Here is a 22,276-nt window from a genome sequence, read left to right as displayed (position 1 = left end):
ATTAAGGAAAACAGTGTGCTACGTTATCCCATCTGTTTTCTAAAATTGATTAGTAATAACCTCTGAAATTACACCCGAGGAATATTACTCTTAACGATACTCCCATAGATTACACGCCACGTTGGAGCGTTCTTGGAGCACCTGGGTCCTTTCGTACGACGATTTAAAATCGAAATCCTCCGCAATTAATTTACGTTCCCGGAATCTCCAGCGGGAGAGTTTAAAAACGGGGACAGGCAGTGGTCGCGGGATCTTTGGGGAAATACTCCTCTTCCCTTGGTAATTCCACTCCGTTCCATGGAACGGAGTCCTGTCCACGGACAGGATCTGAATGAACACAAACGAATTAACCGCTAATGCATTTTTTGCTCGTCACTCGTAGCCCAGAGAAGGGAAGCGCGTTAGCTACGCCGCTGTCAAAATAACACGAGCCAAGCTACGTGTTGGCTGGAGTAATTTCAATGGTGCGCCTGCCCTCCTAGGTATATCAATGGAATCTTAAAGGGAAGCTGCTGGCCCTGGAATACCACGTATTTCAGGTTAAAGGGTAATCGATAGGAACGGTCTGGGTTATTGATCAACTCGGCGCATTAACGGAAAGCATGGATTGCCCTTCCGTAGTTAATGGTATAGAAAAGTTTGAGTAGGGACAATTAAGTGCTGAAAAATTTGTGGGCAACATGCACCATATGTTCGTTGCATTGCTTTAGTTTTATAATGCATCGTAATGTTAGTAACTACAAGTATTGATTATTTATTAATACTCGTAAACAGTTTATTAATGTGCTCCACGTACCTACACAGGCTTAGTTGAACGTTTGGACGTTGTACAATTGAACCTTCCAGAAGCTGAACTCATCAACTGAAGAAACTGCAATTGTTCGCGGATGAATCACTAGCACTATTCTAGGTGGTTACAAATTATTTTTTCTCGAGGCTGACTCTACGAAATTTAGAGGATGATTGTATACAGGCTCAAAAATAATTCAATGTGGGTGGAGCTCAGGTCTTTAACCAAATTCGGTTACACTGTTGGTGCAGCCCTGTCTAACCCCTGCCCAGGGTATAGAATCAAGACCACCACCTAGGAGTCAGGGTGAGGGAATATCCGTCATTGCTAGGCGACGTGGGAGTCCGGCGCTCCTAGAGGACCTCTGACCCATCATTAGGCTCAGCAGGTCCTTGTCAACCGAGCACAATGAGGACTTTGAAAATAGGCACATCGACCAGAACAACTGGTGTCTTGGCTAAGAAAACTTTTTTCTTAGAGGGATTATTTAATATAACATGACAATTTCTATACTTTTATAGACAATCTCTGGAGTAAACTGTTAGTGTTGTGGTTGATGTGTATGTATAAAGGTAGGCTCCCACTACGCCTCGCCTCGACTCTCTTCGGCGCGACTTCGAGCCGCGGATGCTTCCTCGAGAATATTTTGAGGAAGAGGCGAGGCGAGGCACAGTGTGAGTGGATGCAATGCCACCGCTTTCGGTGACCGCTAAAGGAAGAAGGAAGGAACTTCAGGTATGGAAAACCCGAGGCGACGCGAGCCTAGATGTGAGTGCGAAAAGAAGTTCCGCCGTAGCGAGGCGAGGCATAGTGAGAACCTACCTTTAGTGGTTTGGTATGAATAAATCTGAAGGGTGTGTCCTTTTGAGTCTTCTGGGGAGGCCTGAGTGACAATTTTGGGAGGAGGTTTGTGTGGTCATTTATTCTGCTTTGCTCTGCTTTAGTGTATTATATAATTTCCTCTTCCCCGGTGGGAATTTGTAGCGTTCTTCTACTAAGAAACCTGGGGCTGAGGCTGAGAAAGCTGGCGCCTCGAAATAAAAATATTTATCAGCCAAAATATTCCGCCTAAAAGTAAGGTCTCGTTACGCCTCTTCTCAGCGCGACTTCTTTTCTCACTCACATCTAAACTCGCCTCACCTGTGCTTTCCTCTACCTGAAGTTTCCAAGTCAATTCACTGCCGGTGTAATTGACCACTGTTTTCGCAGCCACTGAGGGCGTTGGCATTGCATCCACTCACACTACACCTCGCCTCTCTTCCTCAAAGTATCCTCAAGGAGAGGTCCTCCGATTGTAGTCGCGCCAAGGCGAGGCGCAGTTTCAGATTTGTCAAAAAGCATAAGAAAGGCACAGGAAGAATAACGTGAGCCGATGGTAATAGCTCTCTTCACCACATTTACAACGAACATACCTACCACGTGTCCTGTAAGCGACGCTTACACGAGGTGGCGATTAGAGCCGATTCCTCCTTGATTACCCGCGACCCGCCCCTCCCAGGGAAGCATGGAGCCTCGCGTGTCTCGTCAGGTATCATCCTCAGCGGTGGTGTGCCTGACACGCTGATGAAAATGCTAATTAAGTGGCGCGGATTTAGGGAACAATAACGGTGTCAGTGGCGTCGGACAAAACCAAAACAAGGGGGGTGCGCGATCCGGCCGGAGGACGCGTTGCTCCTGAGAGCATCCTTCGGGCATTATGCACGCGGGGCTGCTACGTGCGACCGGGAGTCGCGCAACAGCTGGACGAGGGGGATTGGCGGGCGTTTTGGGGCGATGCAGGAAGCGTATACATTAGCCGTTAAGCCGTTAACGCCGGTACTATGGCCAGCAGAATTAGCGGGCTAATATCAGCGACAACGGGGGTAATTGCGGCCGTGGACACAAAACGGAAAGTAATGCGCGGATCCAGATATCGATCGAGCTCGACCAGCCCTCCGCCCTCCGTTTCTTGGTTTCTTGTTGGGTTATTGGTGTAATGGGTTCGTGTATGTGACCTAAATATATTTTGGAGGGAGGCTTTCAGAGAGGTTTGGTCATTTGTATTGTGTGCTCATTGGGGTGGTTGATTGGGGGTGCGCAGGTTTCGGAAGTTGTGATTCGGATGTTGGGTCGAAAAGGAATTACACGAGGGATTGTGGAAGTTCATTTTTGCGCGGGGTTGGATACTCGGATTCGAGTTTGATATTTGGGGTGATCGTAGATTTTTATTTATTTATTCTGTGTTTAAATTTGCCATGTAACGTGCCAGTAGAATGTCAAAGGGAGTTCATATTACGACATGAAAAAGAATCAATTGGCAATTTGTCGATTATTTAGAACTGTTTCGATGGAAGCATTTATATTAAAGAAGACGTTTTATGTTACAATATAATGATATGTGTGTCGGTGATGATTGGGCTTATTAAAAAATATTTTGCTATTGAAACCTGAACGATTTTTAAAATTGCGTTAAAAGTACAAGCGCTTCACCTCAACTAAATCTACATTATTTATTTACTGTCTTGATACGAGACAGTTTTATTTAAATGCCAAGAAAAATAGCTCGCAGGTACGTAATATCGGATAGAAGTTTTTACTGTAATTTTATTATTTCCCTTCGATTGGTGTTTCGATTGCAAGAGAGATTCTCGTGTGGTGTGTGGCGAACTTTTTTGTGTAAATAACAGATTTTATTCCGCAGAGAAAGATTTGAAGCTAACAAATGAAAGCTAACGCACCGTTTTTATTGGTAATAAAATTTCCTTCTGTTTTTTGTTTTCCTCAAACTGAGAGGAACTGCTGAAACTCCACCAAAATTGTACATATATTCTGTCGCACCGGCAAGCGTTTTTAAAACGTTCACTCCACGTTCTACCTCATGATGGAAAACAAGTAATACAATTACGCCGTTTTTATTTTCGAAGCGGAACTGAAACTGAAATGTACTTTATGCGATGTGTCAACATTTCTTTTTCACGTGCTGTTCCGCAAGCTTGTCGCTGCACATTGAATAGCAACGCTACCTCTCGCGGTATTAATTAAATACACGTTAATTTACTGACAGAGCGGACGTTAAAGACCATCCGCAGTGACAAACTACTGGATTACAAGTATCAGGTTACAAATATTACCACGCGCATTCAGCTGCAATTACATTCACGTATAATATTTTAGAATAGTTACTGTAATATTGAGTCTTCATTTGAACATCATGCGTCGTATAATATTGTTGACAACTTAAAAGTAATAATAACAAATATAGAATGCCTTCTCTGTAAGTGAAAGGAATATTTCAAAAGCTAAGCGAAATATGAGTTTTTATTTGTTTAGGTATTACATACTTGGTTTCGAGAAAATCATGAAATCAACTTAATTGTATTGTAACTGAAAGTGTGTAGGTAATACTAAGGTTATATTAATTTTTCTAATCGTTAACATATGTTTTTAAGCAATTACGTTTGTAGATTATCTTTTGATAAGTAATATGATAACAGTTTTAGTTATATGAAATAGAAATGAAACAAGTGAACGAAGGGAGGGACCTAATTCTTGTTGCAAAAAGGAAGCAACAAATTTTTAACATGTATAATGAGTTGGAACCATTGTATTTAATTTTTTAATGATCTATTTATTGAAGACATATTTATAATCAAAGTTGAATGTACGACCTGTCCACGACGTGACTACTGTCGAGGGAAGATTCCGAACCCGGAAATTCAAAAAATTCTGAAACTTTGTGAATGCGTAGCAGATTTCCGCCTGAAAAGTAGCAGGAAAACAAAATTATCTAAGACTCTAATACTGCTTATCAATTATATAATACTAATCTGATGAAGTCCCCTAAACACCGGCAAGATTTCAAACAAACCGTAATTCTCAGGTTACTGTGGTTCCATAGTAAGTAGAAATGCCTAGTATGTGGTCAGCCACAGCTCACAAGGGAACACCCCGAACCAGGAAATTTAAAAAAATCTGAAACATTGTGACTATATATATGGAATTTCCTTCTGATTACAACGCAATTTTTGTTTTCTGCCCAAATTCACTCGAAGGGGGTGAAATTAACCCCTGAAGATTCGGCTATTTTTCGATTTTAATTTGTAACACGCAATCTGTAAGAGATAGAAAAAAAGTTTCAAGACAAAAGTTACTTCTTCTAATTAGATCTATCATTTAGTAAAAAAAAAATATTTTACTGTTTACGAGTTATCACACAAAATCGGAAAATAACCGGATTTTCAGGGGTCAATTACACCCCCTTAGGGTGAATTTGGGCAGCAAACAAAAATTGCGTTGTAATCAGAAGGAAATTCCCTAAACATTCACAAAGTTTTAGAATTTTTTGAATTTCCGGGTACTGGATCTTCCCTTGTGAGCTGTGGCTGACCACATGCTAGGCATTTCTACTAAGTAAGTAGAGAACCACAGTTACCCTAGAATTTAGATTTGTTTGAAATCTTTCTGGTTCTTAGGGGACTTGAATAGATTAATATTAGATAATTGATAAGTAGTATTAAGAGTCCTAGGTAATTTTGTTTTCCTGCTACTGTTTGGTTCTTCAGATTAAAAACACCCCCTAAAGGTTAATCTGTGTTTTCCCAGTTTTCCGTATATCTACGTCTTCCGTATATGCCATCAAATTGTTTAAAATTTGTAGTTTAAATACAAAAACGTTCCCCACTTGGTAGTGGGGTAATTTCTTCTAGAAAGAAATCAACGATACCATATGTCATCCCTCCTGAGACTAAATAATATCTAAGAAACAAAAATCAAGATATTACCCTGTCTTTTAATTTCTCACAGTCGTGACCAAAACAACATATTTCCACTAAAATACCCAATCTTACCAACATTCTAATTTATCGTGCTCTAAAAATTGTTAATTATTAATAAAAACCGAAATGTGAATCTTAATATCCTCTAAAATTAGCAATGCTAGAAATGTAGAACAAAATTTTAATCTAGTCATGAATGCTTTATTGTAAATTATGAATTATTTCACACCCTTCCCTGCAGAATATTAATCTCTTACAAAAAAAAGCGAGTACCAGCGATATCCACCGTCCTGCGTTAATTTTCATCTCTATCACAGATCTTAAAAATAACAGTGGCAGTGTTCATTTATCGCGCAGCCTGGTAATTAGGTAATAGCTCCCGCGGTATAGAATTCCACGCGTATAAATACCAGTAATTTATTTACGAGGCCGCGCCTCGAATAGGCAGGCATTGCAGCGCGATTCCGGTATAAACGAAAATTAGTTACCCGAGCATAACATCACGATCAATTACGGAATCTGACGACCAGCACCGATGCAAAATTACCGTGTCAGCCAGTCGCGGCTAAATTAGCAACGTTTTCCCATCCAACTTTCGGCATCAACAGCGACCCGGTCCCTTAAACAATGACCCCCAGCACGGCGGAATAGGATCGACCGCTTTCATTCAAATTCCATCGACTCGGGGCCAAATAATATTCAATTTCTGAATGCGGCTACACCCGAATAAGTTGATGGCCCCAGCACTGGCAACTTTCCAAGCTCAATCTGGAATGGGCAGCAACGATCGAACGGAGGAAAGGAGAGAGTATCGAGGACTCGTAAAGTAGCGCGGCCCCTCCACCGTGGATAATCCCCTCCCCCTGCACTTCTTTCCCCTCAAACATACAGTTAGATAATTTTCGGGGAAATGGGGAGTATCACTAACCATCTCTAATAACAGGGAATATTCCCTGGTGAATATTCGTGTCTCATTCGCGATGTTTTCATCAGCTCAGAGAACTACTTAGTACCTATGCCACGCCAGGGTGGCCACAATTTTCAGCCTGCGATTTCTTTTGCTCTCACCCCCTAACATGGTTCCATTTCATAAAAAAATAGTTCCTAAAAAAGATTATGGCAATCGGACAACAGGAAAGGATGCCGATCAGGCCTTAAAGGTTAGAATTCATCAATGGTTTGAATTTGAAGAATTTCTGAAAAATGGTAAGTCCTATCGAAATTTTGTTCAAATAAAATTAAAAGAGCATTCAATTTTCTACAATTACTGTATATATCATTTTTTCGTGGTTTCAACCATTTTTTAGATAATAGCGTTTGAATGTAGAGATCTGTGCGGCGCTGACGTATTGTCCATACGCGCGATGTGCTGACCTCTCTATATTCAAACGCTATTATCTAAAAAATGGTTGGAAGCACGAGAAAATTATATATACAGTAATTGTAGAAAATTGAATGCTCTTTTAATATTATTTGAACAAAATTTCGATAGGGCTTACCATTTTTGAGAAATTATTTAAACCGAAACTAGTGACGAATTCTAAACTTTAAGGGTGTTGTCACCCCTAGCACTGGTTTCATTGCCGAGACAAAGAATGGTGACGTTCTTAGAATCGCTTGAACTACGTTCCTGCAGAGATTCCAGCTCTTTTGAATTTTTGAGTTCTCGAGCATCCTTCGTGAGCGCAATTTACTTTGATTAAAGCATCTGCCGGCTGATTCTCTCTTCTCGCGATCTTGTTCGCTGGATTATTATTATTGGCCCCTCCATTCCACCTGGTTTAAGCCGCGGTTACCGTTCCCTTTCTTCTTGTTACCGAAGGTGCCGGATTGTCGCCGGATTGTTCATTTGCTCTCTGACTTCACGGGTTGGCCATGTCATTTTGAAACTTTCGCAGATCCTGAACTTCCTCCGAGTTTCTTCAAAAGTTTTTTCATTGTTTCAATTTTTCAGCACCCGAGTTTCACAGTTTTTTTTTTGTTTGGCTCCGTTGCGGGTCACGGTTCTTCTCCACTGACCCTTCGTTTTAATTTCACTGGGCACCGATGGAACTAGCTTCTTAAGGGAATGGCTTCTTGAACTTTGGACAAAATGGGAATAAAGGTTAAGGGATGAAAATTATTCGCAAGCAATTACTTGCTGCGGTGCCAGTGAAGTTGTTTCTGCTGTGTCCGACAGGGTAGCATGGCATGCAGTGACACCGCTGCACTGTTTCTGTGACAAATTACCCCTTCAATGGCCTGTGTCCCGTTCAGGGGAGACAGTTTTTGAACACTTCTATAAAACCGCTGACAGGGGAAGCGTTCAAAGTGTCACCCTCCGATTTTCATCCGTTTTTGCAAGAATGATGCTCGCAAGTCCCTGTGTGCAAAGTATTACGTGTGAAACCCTAATCATTTTAGAAATACCATTATGTTAGCGTCAACGTGTTTATGAGTGGAGTCGAGGGCGGATAGCCTCATGCTCTTCTGCTTTCGGGGATTTTATGCCTGGGACTTAGGCTGATAAGGCAACATATCGAAGTGACAATAACCGACTTTGATGCGACTTTGGTAGAAAGTGGGTCTTACAAAAATATTTCACATGTATTTTTTTTATCGGCTGACATTCACGTTGAAGGGGTGAAAGCAGCTCTCAAAGTTGAGGGTCAGAACATGTTTGGTCGAATATCATGGAAACTACTCGAGCTAGGAGAACGATATAAATGGCAAAATTGTGTATTTTTAATAAGGAATGCAGCTGTGTAAACACATTCTAAAAAATTCTTTTTATTTATTTGCAAAAAAAATATAAGCAAATCCAGATTTATCCTATTACCCAATGTTTAATACTATCATACAGATTGAAAAAAGATTGGAATTAAATATATATGCACTTTACAAAATGCGCTGCAAAATAAACATTTTAACTTTTTTCTGTGGCTTTGCCCAGAGTTGGGCAAAATGTAATCTAATTACAAATTACAAATCACGATTAAATTGTAATTGTGTAACTGATTACACATTATTTTCTGTAATTGTTAGCTTAGGTAGTTGACCATTTGCTTTTGTCAACTATCTAAATGAATGATTACAGAAAATAATGTGTAATTAATTACACAATTACAGTTTAATCGTACTTTGTAATTTGTAATTAGATTACATTTTGCCCAACTCTGGTTTTGCCTGAATTAATATCAGTCTTAAAAAGTGACGTAATTCAATTTCACTGGTGTGATTCATGTTCGTTAGATTCGTAGTTCCCGTGGAACCAAGGATAACAAACATTAAAACACTATTATTAAATTGGTGGCCGAAAAAACCGTGACTTTTTAATTTTTTTGTTGAAAATCTCGAACTTCTACAGACTATATCAGACGTTCCACGACAACAGGCACAGCTGGTTTCAGACACCAGCATTTTTGGTAATCGAGGATTAGATTTCATGTGAAGTACATCTTCATTTACAGTAGTCTCTCTATTTTTAGTAACAGAGAACCGCATATAATCCCTTCGAAACAATTTTCTTTATTAATGCTCCAATTTCTGCTTTTCATTTTTGTCGAGAAAAGTCCGCAATTTATCGATAGACACTAAGACAGTAGACAAACATTTTTATTTTCCTAAAGAATCTTCCTCGTGAAGAAAAGAAAGCACTGATAACAGTTCCAAGCAAGCGAGTGGGATTCGTACAGATCCAAAACAACAGTTTACAACTTTATCTTCAATTACATTCTACTCGTCTGCTAAGAATACATTTTCAAAATATTCCCTACATGCTTTGGAGCATTACGAACACGTGTGTTCTCAGATATTTACGAACAATACTGTAGAAAACTGCAAAAGTAAAACACTGAAAAATGGGACACTTATATTTAAACTTTCCTCACTATTGCTAAAATAGAAACAAATTCCTATCACGAGTTGACTGGAATTTCTATTTTAATTTTACATGGTTTTCGACATAGTACTGTGGATATCCTTACGCGCTTTGAGTTAGGTTTCATCTTCCGCGCGTTTCGCCTAATTTAAAATTATTGCTCAGTGGCTACACTGGCCGTAACTCGGACTGTCCGCAGTCTTATTTATGATTGTGCCTTGCCTCACATTTCAGTCCTCGCTCTTCCTACGTTTTAATGAAAACAACTTACACCTTCGCTAATTGAAACTCCAATTAAAACAGCTCATCGAACGGGGAATTCTGGAAATTAATGTCGTGCCAAAAGCTTACAAATTTTCGTACGATCTCGAATAACTTTTACTTTTCCAACTCTCCAATTCTGTCTTTAAACGTTAGCTCTCCCTAATTTCATTGCGTAAATGTTAAAATTGTGGCCCGGAAATGAATAAATTAATCCCTTTTGAAGCAGATGCAGATAAAAGTGTACCACTTCGCTGGTGTAACTGCAGCACGAAGTAAAGCAGTTCTAATCCTTTGCAGCACTGTCTTTTTCATTGGTTAGGTATTATAAAATTCTATCAGTGACTTTAGTAGCGACTACGTTGGAATTTGTTAAATATTGAATGCCATAACGAAGCAGGGACGAAGTTATGCGTACACGGTGCCAGTTCAGACGTGACACGAGGCTTTCAAGTGGAAGTATCAATTACAAGTCGGACGCGATACACGTGCGACTGAAAAGGGCTGAAATTCGCTTGATCCATCGAAGCCTGGATTTTCCTTCACATTGCTAACGAGCACGCCAAATTTTACAAACTATTTAAAACTCGCAAGTGTTAGAAATAGTTCCAGCAGTGGAATAGAGAGAAATTCCTATAGCTCGCAAGCCAGCTTTTATACGTAACACTGGCTGCGCAAGGAACTCCGTTAACCTCCGGCAGTTTATAACTTCCACGTGTTACAAAACGCAGCAATAACATAAAGCCGTTCCACAAATATAATTTAATTAAAAGCATTTCATGGAGAAAAAATTCAGAAATACATTCCTCGCGAGGAATTTAAACAAGTAAACAATTGCATCAAAAGTCTGAATGATTGAGTGACTGAGTAAAAAAGGTTTAAGCAAAATAATAATATTTCTCTTAAAACACTAGGTAGGTACTACTGAATAAAAAAGGTTTAATTAAAATAATAATATTTCTGATAAAACACTAGGCAGGTACTACTAACGTGGCGTTGTTATTACGTCACGCAAATTCCTTGAAACGATTTGATTACGAAATCTATCACGATCGGATGATTAAATGGCGACAAGTGGTTAAGGAAGATTCCCTGTGTGATTGCAACTTTTTTTCGCGTCGATCGAACGACATCGTAGAAATCGCGGACGGGGTTGAAGCAATGACAAATCATTATTAGGGTTGCACTTGACATTGTTCGTGCAATTAAGTCTCATTGTCACGATTGGTCACACTTGGTTACAATATGGGGCTGAATGACACGCGTTAACGCACTGACGGCTTAATTGGTTTCACCCTCCTCCGATCCACCATCCATTCCCACCCACCCTCTCTCTCTCTCTCTCTCTCTCTCTCTCTCTCGCCATCGCGGTAGCATTGTTGCAACGCAGCATAGGAGGCTACAAATCAATTGCGAAATTCGCGGTAATCGCGCGAGAATAATGGTGTTCGTTCTTCGATGTCCGTTGTGGCTGTGCGTGGCTCAGCCGGAAGCGATGTGCGAAATCGAAGGGAGTTGTCGGTCAGTTCTTGCGCGAACTTCGTTGCCTGTCGCGACTATGGAAATCGCTTAGGAGATTATAGGAGTATAATGAGAACCGTTAACTTAATTAATTGGCTACTACAATTATTTCGTTTGTACTATAGGGGAGTAAGAAGTAAGATACATATGTGCGATATATATTTAAAAATCACTGTTCAAAATTTAAAATAGATTTTTTTTATATTGTCAATAAGTGTATTAATAAGTAGACAAAATATTATTTACGTTGGACATTCCGTTTACTAAAAAATAAATCCTAAAAATGACATTTTTTCACGACCCCTTAATACATTACAGTTAATTAATAAATAATATTTAATTTTTAATTGGAGACATTTGTGACCGAAAAATGGCCCAGTTAACAGGTTAATATTCGATCCCACTTCCATTTTCATTCGCCAAACTTGTTCCTCCCTGAAAATTAGTATCACAATTAACTTACAAATTTATTATCCAACATAATGTTGATAAGAATCCCAACGAATGTATATTTAAGAGAATCTAAAATCTCTTTTTAATATTCCTCCACAGCAACCCCCCCTTTCATTTCTCTCGATATTACAGCAGTGAAATCCCTGACGTTCTTCATCCGAGCCGACCGTTTCTCGCCTTAGTTCGCAATTCACAGAATATAACGCGGGAGCAACGCCCTGATGCGTGCGACAATGCCATCTAAATCTCGACGCGTGTAAAACATTCGCGATGCACGCTGACGGAATAAACATCTGCGGGGGCTCGCACGGAAATTTATCACGGCCTGGCGCGGCCCATACCGGTCTCCTACCGACTTCCAGTACTTAATCGTGTTCCGCGATCATAAATTTTAATTTCTCCGCCAACGAAAGAGAGCAATGCCGTCGCGGAAAGCTGCGTAGATCAGGCCGTCGCTCGTCCGCGAGCAACAACAAATGGTGGTTGGATTCTGCGGAAACTTGCAGCAGCGCGCGGCGTCTAATAGGTCTGAGAGTGCACTCGCGAGCGGAGGGGTGCAGGGGAAAAGTCACCAGAGTCGGAATAATGTGAAAGCAAGATTATGATCGCATTGCATTGCTTTCATAGGTAATTTACACATCGCAAGTCGTAAGGGGGACGACTGACAAGGGTACGTCCCTAACTCGAAAATTCTGATTTTAATGAAACTTCGTGTGAATGTATGCAGAAATGGGGTAGTAAGGAGCCATCTTTTTTATCTGCGAAAATTCACTCTGAAGGGGTGAATAATAGAAAAAACTTTAAATACAAAAATCGTTCAGTTCTGTGTGCTCTGTCACACTAACAAAAAAAAAATCAAGTTGTATTAACTCTAGACTACTAAACTGTCAAATCGACGATTCCTAGAAATCATAAAAAAAAATTATGCGCTTTTTGTCCATCTAAGTCAAGGATAATGGCAACCAAATTTTGCATGAAATGCAAGAAACTAATATGTCGGGCTCGTAACATAAACATGTGCCCCTGTTGTGCTGAATAAAAAACATTTCATTTTCTTTCTGATCTCTTAAGCCCAAAGAAGTAAAATTTATGTCCCTTCTTGAATCAAAATATATTCTTTTGAATATATTCATGTTTTATTTTAAAGTCGTATTTTTACTAGAACTGATTTTGTACGTATGTTTAGTAACAACGTCTCCCCTTCGGAATGAATTTCGGCAGAAAAATAATTTGCTTGCACGTTTCAATTACGTTCAGTGACAACTTCATACCAAGTTTTATTAGAATTAAAATTCTCAAGGTGGGAAGGATGTCTTGTCAGTGACAAGTTATTGATGATTTAAGAAACCGAGAAAATAATTATTTATGAAAGTAAATTGAAGCCTAATATTGTTGCAGCTTGAGGGGAAAACGGCCAACACTTAACCAGCTTTTGAAAAATATTTTCACTAAGAAAAGTACAAAAGTATCTGATCTATAGTGTTTCAAAGTTTATTTACTTTGTTCTGCAAAATTCCAAATTTTGGAGTGTGGGGCTTTCTTCCGCATTCTCCAAGTCCAGTGGCGAATTTAAGGAACGTTCGATGAGCAATTAGCACCTGGGCCGCTGTCCATAAGGCCCCCGGGGCCCATTTTCAAAAAAATAATTACGATTTCATCCAAACACTATATTTTTTTGTTCTGCCCTACCTGCTACACTTAGCCCGTTTTTAGTAACTACCTCATCATTTTCTTCCCAAAAATGGGCTCCTCAGAACGTTTGACACGCGGGCCTTTTTCTTAAATCCGCGACCGTTCAACTTGTAACTCGTTCATTCGAATCTCTTCTGTAACACTAATGCAAGGTTTAGAATAGCATAGTTTCATAACGTTGATGTGGTCTTGTGAACACTTCTACGATATTTCTTGAATATGTCACAAGGGTAGAACGTGTAGTGTGGCTTTACCCTAGCGCCACATTCACGAAATTTTGTAGAAGTGTTTAGGAATCAAATACCAACCACGTGAAGTTGGACCACCCTCCGCCGGTGCATTCTGTTAGAGGAGGCAAAATCGAATGAATCGATTGTACATACTTCGAATTTACTAAGCACCGAGTCTCTGGAGGCCCGTATACACCCCTTATCGATTGTGTTGTAATATCATGTGTGCACGTGTAATATGTATCTACGGTATGTGTACTTCAAGTGAAGCGAAGGTACTCATACAGGGTGTTTCATAATACACGGGGCAACGGAAAAGATAGTGATACTACGTGAAGAAATTAGTGGGAAATGTGAAACACAATTTGCCCACAAGTGGCTTCAGTCAAGTTGATCGTGATAAGGATCGATGCAATTATGTTTACCATAGAGAGTTCGATGAGTTTTTGATAAATAAGTTGAAATGCAAAGGCTTAGGTTCCCTTTACACAAATAAAGCATCCCACATTCGTGAAACATTATAGCTGTAATAAGAGCAGCAAAAAGTGCTGCCTAAAATAATGCTTCTTCGTGGGGCAGGAAAAATTCTTGACTCTTGATTTCCATTTCGTAACTGGGAACAAGCATCTGTCGGCCTGCAATGAGCAGCAAGTTTTTCCTCGCAGATTTGTCTAAGAAAAGCAAACGAGCATAGCGCACGGCCGGACATAAGCCCATGACAGTTTCTCTGGGAAATATCCAAAAAGACGTTGCCCTGGTTCTGTCAGGCTCGGAAGATAAATACCGGCAAACAGGAATTCTTTTCACGACGGTTCGCAGCTCCCCTTGTCTTCCTTGTTTACAAAATTACGACTAATTTGGGTGGCGTAAAATTGCTGCTATTACTCGTGCTTCGAGCACCTCCTACAATACACCCTTCCCTCGTCGCCCCTGTCCCATTGTGATGAAAAATAAATTACTTTCCACGTCGACGAAGGAAAATTCGTATACTACAATGAAGTGTACCCTGTTAGAAATATTGATTTTCTTTAAGTATCACTCTACTATCCTATTGTATATCATTTTATTTCACTTCATTATACGGATGACTCCTTTTATATACAAAGGTTTAAAAATTATTAATGAATGGAAAGTTATTCAGACGCTGTGTTGGTGGTCATGACTCGTACTTGTACTTTGAAGGAAGTAAGTGGAATTCTAAAAAAGTTGAGTCTGTCAGCATAAGCGTTGGCTAAATCCTCGTAACTGGATCGGTGTGAGCAAAAGAAGAAATATGTAGTTTGGTTTTAAGGGAACCCTCCAGTTAACATTTTTCAGAAAATCGATTTTTTTTATATATATATTTTTGTAGTATAATATCCCAAGATTACCCTGTGCACGTTTCACACAAAAATTCGTAACGGTATAGATTCTACAGTCACATAACTAATTCAAACACTTTGAACACGTTTTTCTCGAACACGATATTTCGAAACGGTAACCACGATTTCAGAAGAACTAATGGACCGATTCAAAAAAACCTTGAGGCATTTGATTCGTAATTGGACTCGCTATCGCAGCACCGTATAATATAATTTTTTGAAACACAGTTTTTTTTTATATGCATATTTCTGCGGAAAATTACCCGCTTTCTTGCACTACTTCGTTCAAATGTGCACCAACATCGTAGTTTTAGTCCTTTTTGCCCCAACAAGATGTTCTGCGATCGGCATTGAAATAAATTTTAAGAAATTGATTGAATTTTTTATTTTGGACGATCCTGTGAGTAAATTTCGTGGTTACCGTTTTGGCATCTCTTTTTGGCAGCGCTTGTACTAAGCGCCATCTAGAAAATGTTTCAAGACCGAACACACGAAACAAAATTTTTTTTACACCCCAACGAGTGTATCAATAAACGCCAAAAATATTTTGTAGAATATGTTATAACCTCTTCTTGTAAAAAAATCATAAAGATCACATATTTTTTAAGGGCTTTAACCGGAGGGTCTCCTTCAACAGAGCTCCTGACTCCTCTTTCTGGTGCATTTAACTATTACTTAACTATTAAACTTGTATTTTACTATTTTCTACACTCTAGAAATGAAAATGAGGAGCATCTACTTTAACATGAGTTATGATGGGATTACAGAGTGGCTATGAATAATTAAATTAGTAATTAAATGAACTTCTCTCCAGCCTGTTGACGTACGATAGCGACGTAGTGGTGAAACTACGAATTAATTAAAACCTTCAGTGGTGGATATCAAGTCAGCTTTACTAATAGTTGTTCTTCCTGTTGTGTAGTATGATAATTGGTGTCATGAGCTTTCAATGATTGGTGATTACAGAAGTAATTTTCAAGTTGAAAAGTGAGAATGGCACGTTCCCTTTAAAGCGAATCACTCTGTGCAAGCGAGCGCCGGTCTTTGTCACGTTCACGTTTCAAAGTTTCACAATTTTTCTATCATTTATCCGCTGCAACGGGCCGCGAAGTAAAGTGGAACGTGAATTGACAGCGAAGTAACCGAGGAGAAAGAAGTTCGATGACGAGCAGTCGATGCACGTGGAAAGTTATTTGGCCTTTCGGGGATCCAAAACGGATCTTTGGAACGTAGAATCGAGTCTTCCCCCCCTATGGCGTATAGATTTGCTCGCGGAGGCGTCGAACGAACCGAATAAATTTCCACTTTGGACGATGTATGATGAAGAATGAAGATTCCTCCTTGGATTGAGCGATGGGGGCAGCCCCACTGCTTCGAAAGGATATACTTTCACGATTCGAGTATTTCTCGGGTAATTTTTCGCAACTGTTCGATATTTTTGGGGTCTGGGGTCTGTGATCTTCAGGTTAAGGTCCGTCAACCGTTTGAGAATTCTGAATTGCTAATACCAAGTGTATGAGAATTCTGGTCTATGGTGAGTACAGTGCATTTCTTATTAATCAGTTAAACAGTTTGTACTCTATTTTTATTTTACCATTAGAATTTAAAATTATGTCAATATCTGAACCAAATTTTAATATTTCAACAAGCCCGGTTAACAATAAAATTACCTCATTTATATACATTCAGCTGGTGTAGAATACATTTCACAGAAACGTTAGAAAATTGAAGTTGAAGAAAATAGAACAGTGGTTCGTCTCGATGAGAAGCGTTCGGCTGGTTGTTCGCATATAGGCGCTAAAAACGGCTCCTGCAGCCCTGGCCTAGGGGTTGCAAATCTCCAAATCCCCCCGCTCGAAACAGCCTATTGTAAATACAATAGAGATCTTTGAATGGGATAAATATGACCGGTGATAAATATGAAATAAAGTTTGATTCTTACGCTCGCGGAAAATAATAGACCGAAATCGTGAAATTACGCTTACGTGACAGTGGCTATCAAAATGTTAACATCGTTTGACATCCTGAATCCAGACTACTGTTCTGGAAATTTATGTTTGCCACGGTATATGTATGTCGCTATAAACCCTTATATCTATACGTTCGCCGTTTCAGAGCCATTAAAGGCTGGCTATTACCACGTAGAAGGATAGCGATCGATATAGACATTATAAATTCACTTGGTCTACCAGAGGTCTATTACAAATAAACCGAGCATTCGATTCGACTAGTAATCTTGCGTGTTCACCAGGGGAAAACAAAGAAGTGCCTTCTTCCGTGTGATTAAGTGCCACCCCCTCTTCCAGTTTTCCGATAATTGGAAGAATTTCTTCACCGGCCCATTTGCATTAATAACCGTCACCATCGCACATTTCTGTCACGTCCCGACGTCATTATCGAAACGAACATTCCGGGAAATGTATGGATGCGCATTTCCAAGAACGTCATTATTATCCTACATTGATTATGGATTATTATTTAAACGACACAATATTGAAATCTTGAATCTGAGTGAAAGTATCTCCGAAAAAAGTATGTAGGTGCAGTTTGCTCGACGCTCTCAGAAAAATGAATAATTCCACACCAAATTTTCTTTCTTTACCCTCACTACTGAAGTTATTATCCTGTCGTTTTCTTACAGATTTTATTTAGTCACTATTCCAACACGAACACATGAACTGTTCCAAGTTGATTCAACTATAAAAAGGTAATCTAAAAAGGAGCGATTAAGGGGTTACATCCACCTAGAGGTCCGGAAAAAAGCATAAAAGTTCAGGAATTTTTTGGAGGAACAGTATAAGTGAAAATCATACACAATGTTTTTCTACTAAAAGATACATCTTTTAACTATATTATTCTAAATTTTCATGAGATATTACTGTTAACTAAAGGAGGTATCGGCTTGGATGTGAGTCGTATTTTTTTTTAAGCATTAGCTGGTGTACATTCCGTAGGCCAAACGTTGCATCTGAAAGCAAAAATTAAAATAGATTTAAAAAATAAATAACTTACAGAAGTACCTGACGTTCTCTGAATTTTAATATTGTATTTTGGTAAAAAAGGGCGACCGTTTCAAGTTGAAATATCGAATTTCGTGGAAATTTTTTTCTTTTTTTCAAGAAGGCATATTAAGGAAAGTATTTCCATTATTGCAAAATTGAAAGCAAAAATTAAAAGTATGAGAACGTCAGGTACTTCTGGAAGTATTTATTTTTAAACTCTATTTGAATTCTTGCTTTCAGATGCATCGTTTAGCGTAGGGAATGCCCACCAGCTAATGCATATCCAAGCCGATATCTCATTTAGTTAATAATAATATCTCATGAAAATTTAGAATAATATAGTTAAAAGATGTATCTTTTAGTAGGAAAACATTGTGTATGATTTTCACTTATACTTTTCCCAAAAAAAATTCCTGAACTTGTATACTTTTTCCCTCTAGGTGCATGTAAAGGTGTCAGACCACCCTGTCCAGGTCAAGAAATACCTCATCTTTGGGAATTTATTTGTAAGTGACAAAAACACTTTTTCCCATGAAAATTTTTCAATAAAGTTAAGAACATCTTTGAATAATATATACAATTTTGTTTCGTCACTGTGAAGACAGCACCCCCAAATTCGATTTTTTAAAAAAACTCAACGGCATTCGTTTGTTCATCGTATGCCCATGTTTGCCCATAAAAAAATTTTTTTGCCCACCCTCCAAAAAAAGTTATGAACAAAATAAAAAATTTGTCTTCATCACCCACGATGAATGCATTTCAATTTTTTAAAAGAAGGATACGAATATACCCGACCTGGCCACGTTTGCCCACTCTCAGATTTCATTTGCCCACCCTCCAGAATTTAAATAAAAAATAAAAACCTCGAAAAGAAGGGTACAGGTGAAGCGATCGCGTTAAAGTTCGATTTTTCTAGAAAATATTATCAAAATCGTTCTTTCAACGATGCAGTCCGTTAGTTTAGATGTAGAAGAGATTTGCCCATGCATTAATTTCGTATGCCCACCCTCCAGAATCGAATTATTAATAAAGATAGCCAAGAAGTGCGTCGTTGGAAAGAATTCGAGAGTATCGCAGACATCTGTTTACGTTTCAGCAGTGGCACTCGGCGTTGCGACCCCTTAGGGTAGCAGCGCTGCGTGTCGTCATCGAACGTGCCGAAACGTAAACAGATGTCTGCGACACTCTCGAATTGTTTCCAACGACGCACGAAAGTCAGTCGGTCTACAGAGTTCGGACGCAACTCTTGCAAGACCGTGCATTCATTTACGGTTTGTGAAGTGACTGTGAGATTATATTATTTTCCGTTGTGCGATATCATTGCGGTAATTAGTGAAAAATGACTAGAAAACCACTCTGGTGTTATTCTGCACATGCTGCAGATGTGTGAAAAGTGCGAAGTATTCGATGAGCGATACAAATTGAAGTGTCGTTCGAATAAAGTGCGAAAGAAGTGTGTGCAACATTTCTTGGATAACACGTCACCAAACACCTTTAACCTTTACGGTAAGAACAATCAATTTTAATAATTTATTCGGGAAAAAACGAACGGAAATGTATTCGGTTCAACGGGTACCGCACTTCTTGGCTATCTTCATTAATAATTCGATTCTGAAGGGTGGTCATACGAAATTAATGCAAGGGCAAATTTCTTTTACATCTAAACTAACAGACTGCATCGTTGAAAGAACGATTTTGATAATATTTTCGAGAATAATCGAACTTTAACGCGATCGCTTCATCTATACCCATTTTTTCGCGGTTTTTATTTTTTATTTAAATTCTGGAGGGTGAAAAATTGAAATGCATTCATGATGGGTGATGAAGACAAATTTTTTATTTGTTCATAACTTTTTTTTGGAGGGTGGGCAAAAAAAATATTTTATGGGCAAACGTGGGCAAACGATGGACAAACGAATGCCGTTGAGTTTTTCCAAAAATTCGAATTTAGGGGTGCTATCTTCACAGACCTGCCGCAAATGTATAAATTGTTTCCGCTGTGCTTTAAGATGCGAACATATGAATGAAAGGCGGAAAGGGACACGACTTCGATCGAAGTTATGCGTAAAGATAAATAAAAACTGTCGCTTTTGGTTTTCTTTTAAAGATAATACATTTTTGTTGGTCCGAACCTTCATAAATAACCATTATTAATAAAATTCTGCTTTATTTCATTAGGAAATGAAATATTTCATTAAAAGGCAACTCTTATATCATAGTAACAACTTACCCCAATGCGATAACAACTTGCCCCATTTAGGGGTAAGAAGTTCCGCTTCGATCAGCCACAAATAAATTACTTTCTATGGGAAACCTATTACAATATATTAAACACAAGCTTAAAATCAGAAGATATAATAAATTTAACAAGAAATTAGTGAATAGTGAGGAGAATAACTACATTATTTTCCAGTCATTTTTTATGTTTCATCGAAATCGGAACTTTTAGCCCCGGCCTCCCCTACTTGACTTGGCCAAGGTGATCCATCCCATTAAATCATTTCGAAGCATATAATTCGAGTACCTATGTTTTGTATATTTCGCCGAAGGATCAATTTCGAAGAGCCGCGAGAATATCGTGTACACGATCTGGCTGCAGACCCTCTGCGCCATTTCAAAATTCGAATGTCAGAGGCAAACACGCATAAAGCGGTGGCCGAAACGAACGCTGCACGCACCCCGCTGTATCCAAAGGTGGCAGAATCGATATTTTCGCGAGGCGAATTTGGAGATTAAAATCAACCAGCCGCCGTGGAATTTCGAGCATGGCATTTGCATTAGTCGCGTCGGGTTCTGCGATGAATATCGAGTTTCCTTTTTCAGCTTGGGAAGTTTTCGGTTCGACGGAAATTCCGCGCGAGGCGCTTTATAATTTCGAATTATGGAACGAGTTCGCGCGAATTTCGCCGGCAACGATCGATGCTCGTGTCGTCCAGCAAGTATGTTCCCGCGCTATTCCATTCCAACAAACCTATTAGGTGGAGTAACAAGTTCGTTGCCATTTTTTAGCAAGCACGTCAACTCGTATCACGTTCCTGTGGACTCGCGAGTAATTTGTGTGGTCCATTACTGCTCAAGCTGTCGCTTCTGTTGTGGAAAGTGTTGCACGCACGAATTTGTATTCTTCACGGAGCCATCTTGTTAAAAAACTTTGTTATCCAGTTAGAGATATTCTACTATTCTTCAGCCGAAAGATGTCAGCGTGGAATGAATATACATTTAACGTCAGTGCGAGGAGCGATTAGGACTTATCGCTTTAATTGTAAACAGTCAAATGGCTAAAAAATGAAGTATTCTTTTGCGAATTAATTACAAGGAGATGAACACAAATTGAGACTAGTACTTTTGGGTAATGTTTATTAACACTATAAACTGTAAAAAAATTTTTTTTTGATAAGATATGTACATATATATGACAGTGCCTACAGTCGTCTGATGTGTAGGCGTTTTACTGTGGTTTTGCAGTGGCTGTAAAAAAACGGAGGTTCGGATTGACTTGAAATTTTTACAGCATGTTCAAAATAGATTCCCTTCGGCACTAAACCTCTGCATAAAGTGTAAAAGCTTTGGTTTGCGAGATAAAAAAAAGGACACTCATCTGTGCACCGCGAAAATCGAGATTTATCGTAAAAATCGCCTTCTCGTAGTCGCTACTTTAATAATTTTGCTTCGATTCTTTTTCCTGAGGTTTAGACCGAAGTTACAGGTTCTAGGAGAAACATATTCCAAGGAAACTGGCGTATCTTTATTTTTAAGCTCAATATCACGGCAAAACCGAAGATACTTTTTCTAAAACACTGTATAATTAACCTCGTGTGGCGCCATTTGTAAAATAGATAGGGAGATTGAAAAAATATTTTTTTACTCTACGTGATAGTAATAACCATTGTGTAAAAGAAAAAGTCTGTGATTCCATTCATCCCCTTGTAATTAATTCGCAAAGAATACTTGATTTTCGAACGATTTGACTGCCTTGTTCCCTTAAGGCGTTTTCACACGGGTCACTTCTTTGACTCACCACTAGTATTTTGAATATGTTTGCTGGGTAACAGATAGCGCTGGTTTAGTAAGGTAGAAAGAGGTAAGAAATGTGTCAACTTATTTTCTATACCAATTTTGAGCTACAAAAGTGTCTCGTGCGAAAAAGCCTTTAGTTTTAAAATTCCCTCGTTTCTCGTCATCAATACATAGACATACTCTAAATCTAGAAGTTTTCAAAGAGCCAAATAGGAATTACGCTTAACAATTATTAAGGCCTTTTCACACGAGGCATTTTGGTGACTCGTGATTAATATTTCGTACATATTCACACATTTTCCACCTTTATTTATCCATGGTTTTTAAATCAATACT

General features: G+C 39.0%; 1 protein-coding gene across 1 annotated transcript in view; it reads left to right on the top strand.

Moving 5' to 3' along the window:
- Dpr1 (defective proboscis extension response 1) overlaps positions 1 to 22,276 on the top strand; it is a 709,894-nt gene that overhangs the window by 357,178 nt on the left and 330,440 nt on the right. The window lies entirely within an intron of this gene.

The sequence above is a fragment of the Andrena cerasifolii genome, chromosome 12 (assembly GCF_050908995.1).
Source record: "Andrena cerasifolii isolate SP2316 chromosome 12, iyAndCera1_principal, whole genome shotgun sequence".
Lineage (NCBI taxonomy): Eukaryota > Metazoa > Arthropoda > Insecta > Hymenoptera > Andrenidae > Andrena > Andrena cerasifolii.
The sequence above is the reverse complement of the archived record's forward strand: the minus strand, read 5'-3'. Positions and strand labels throughout refer to the sequence as shown.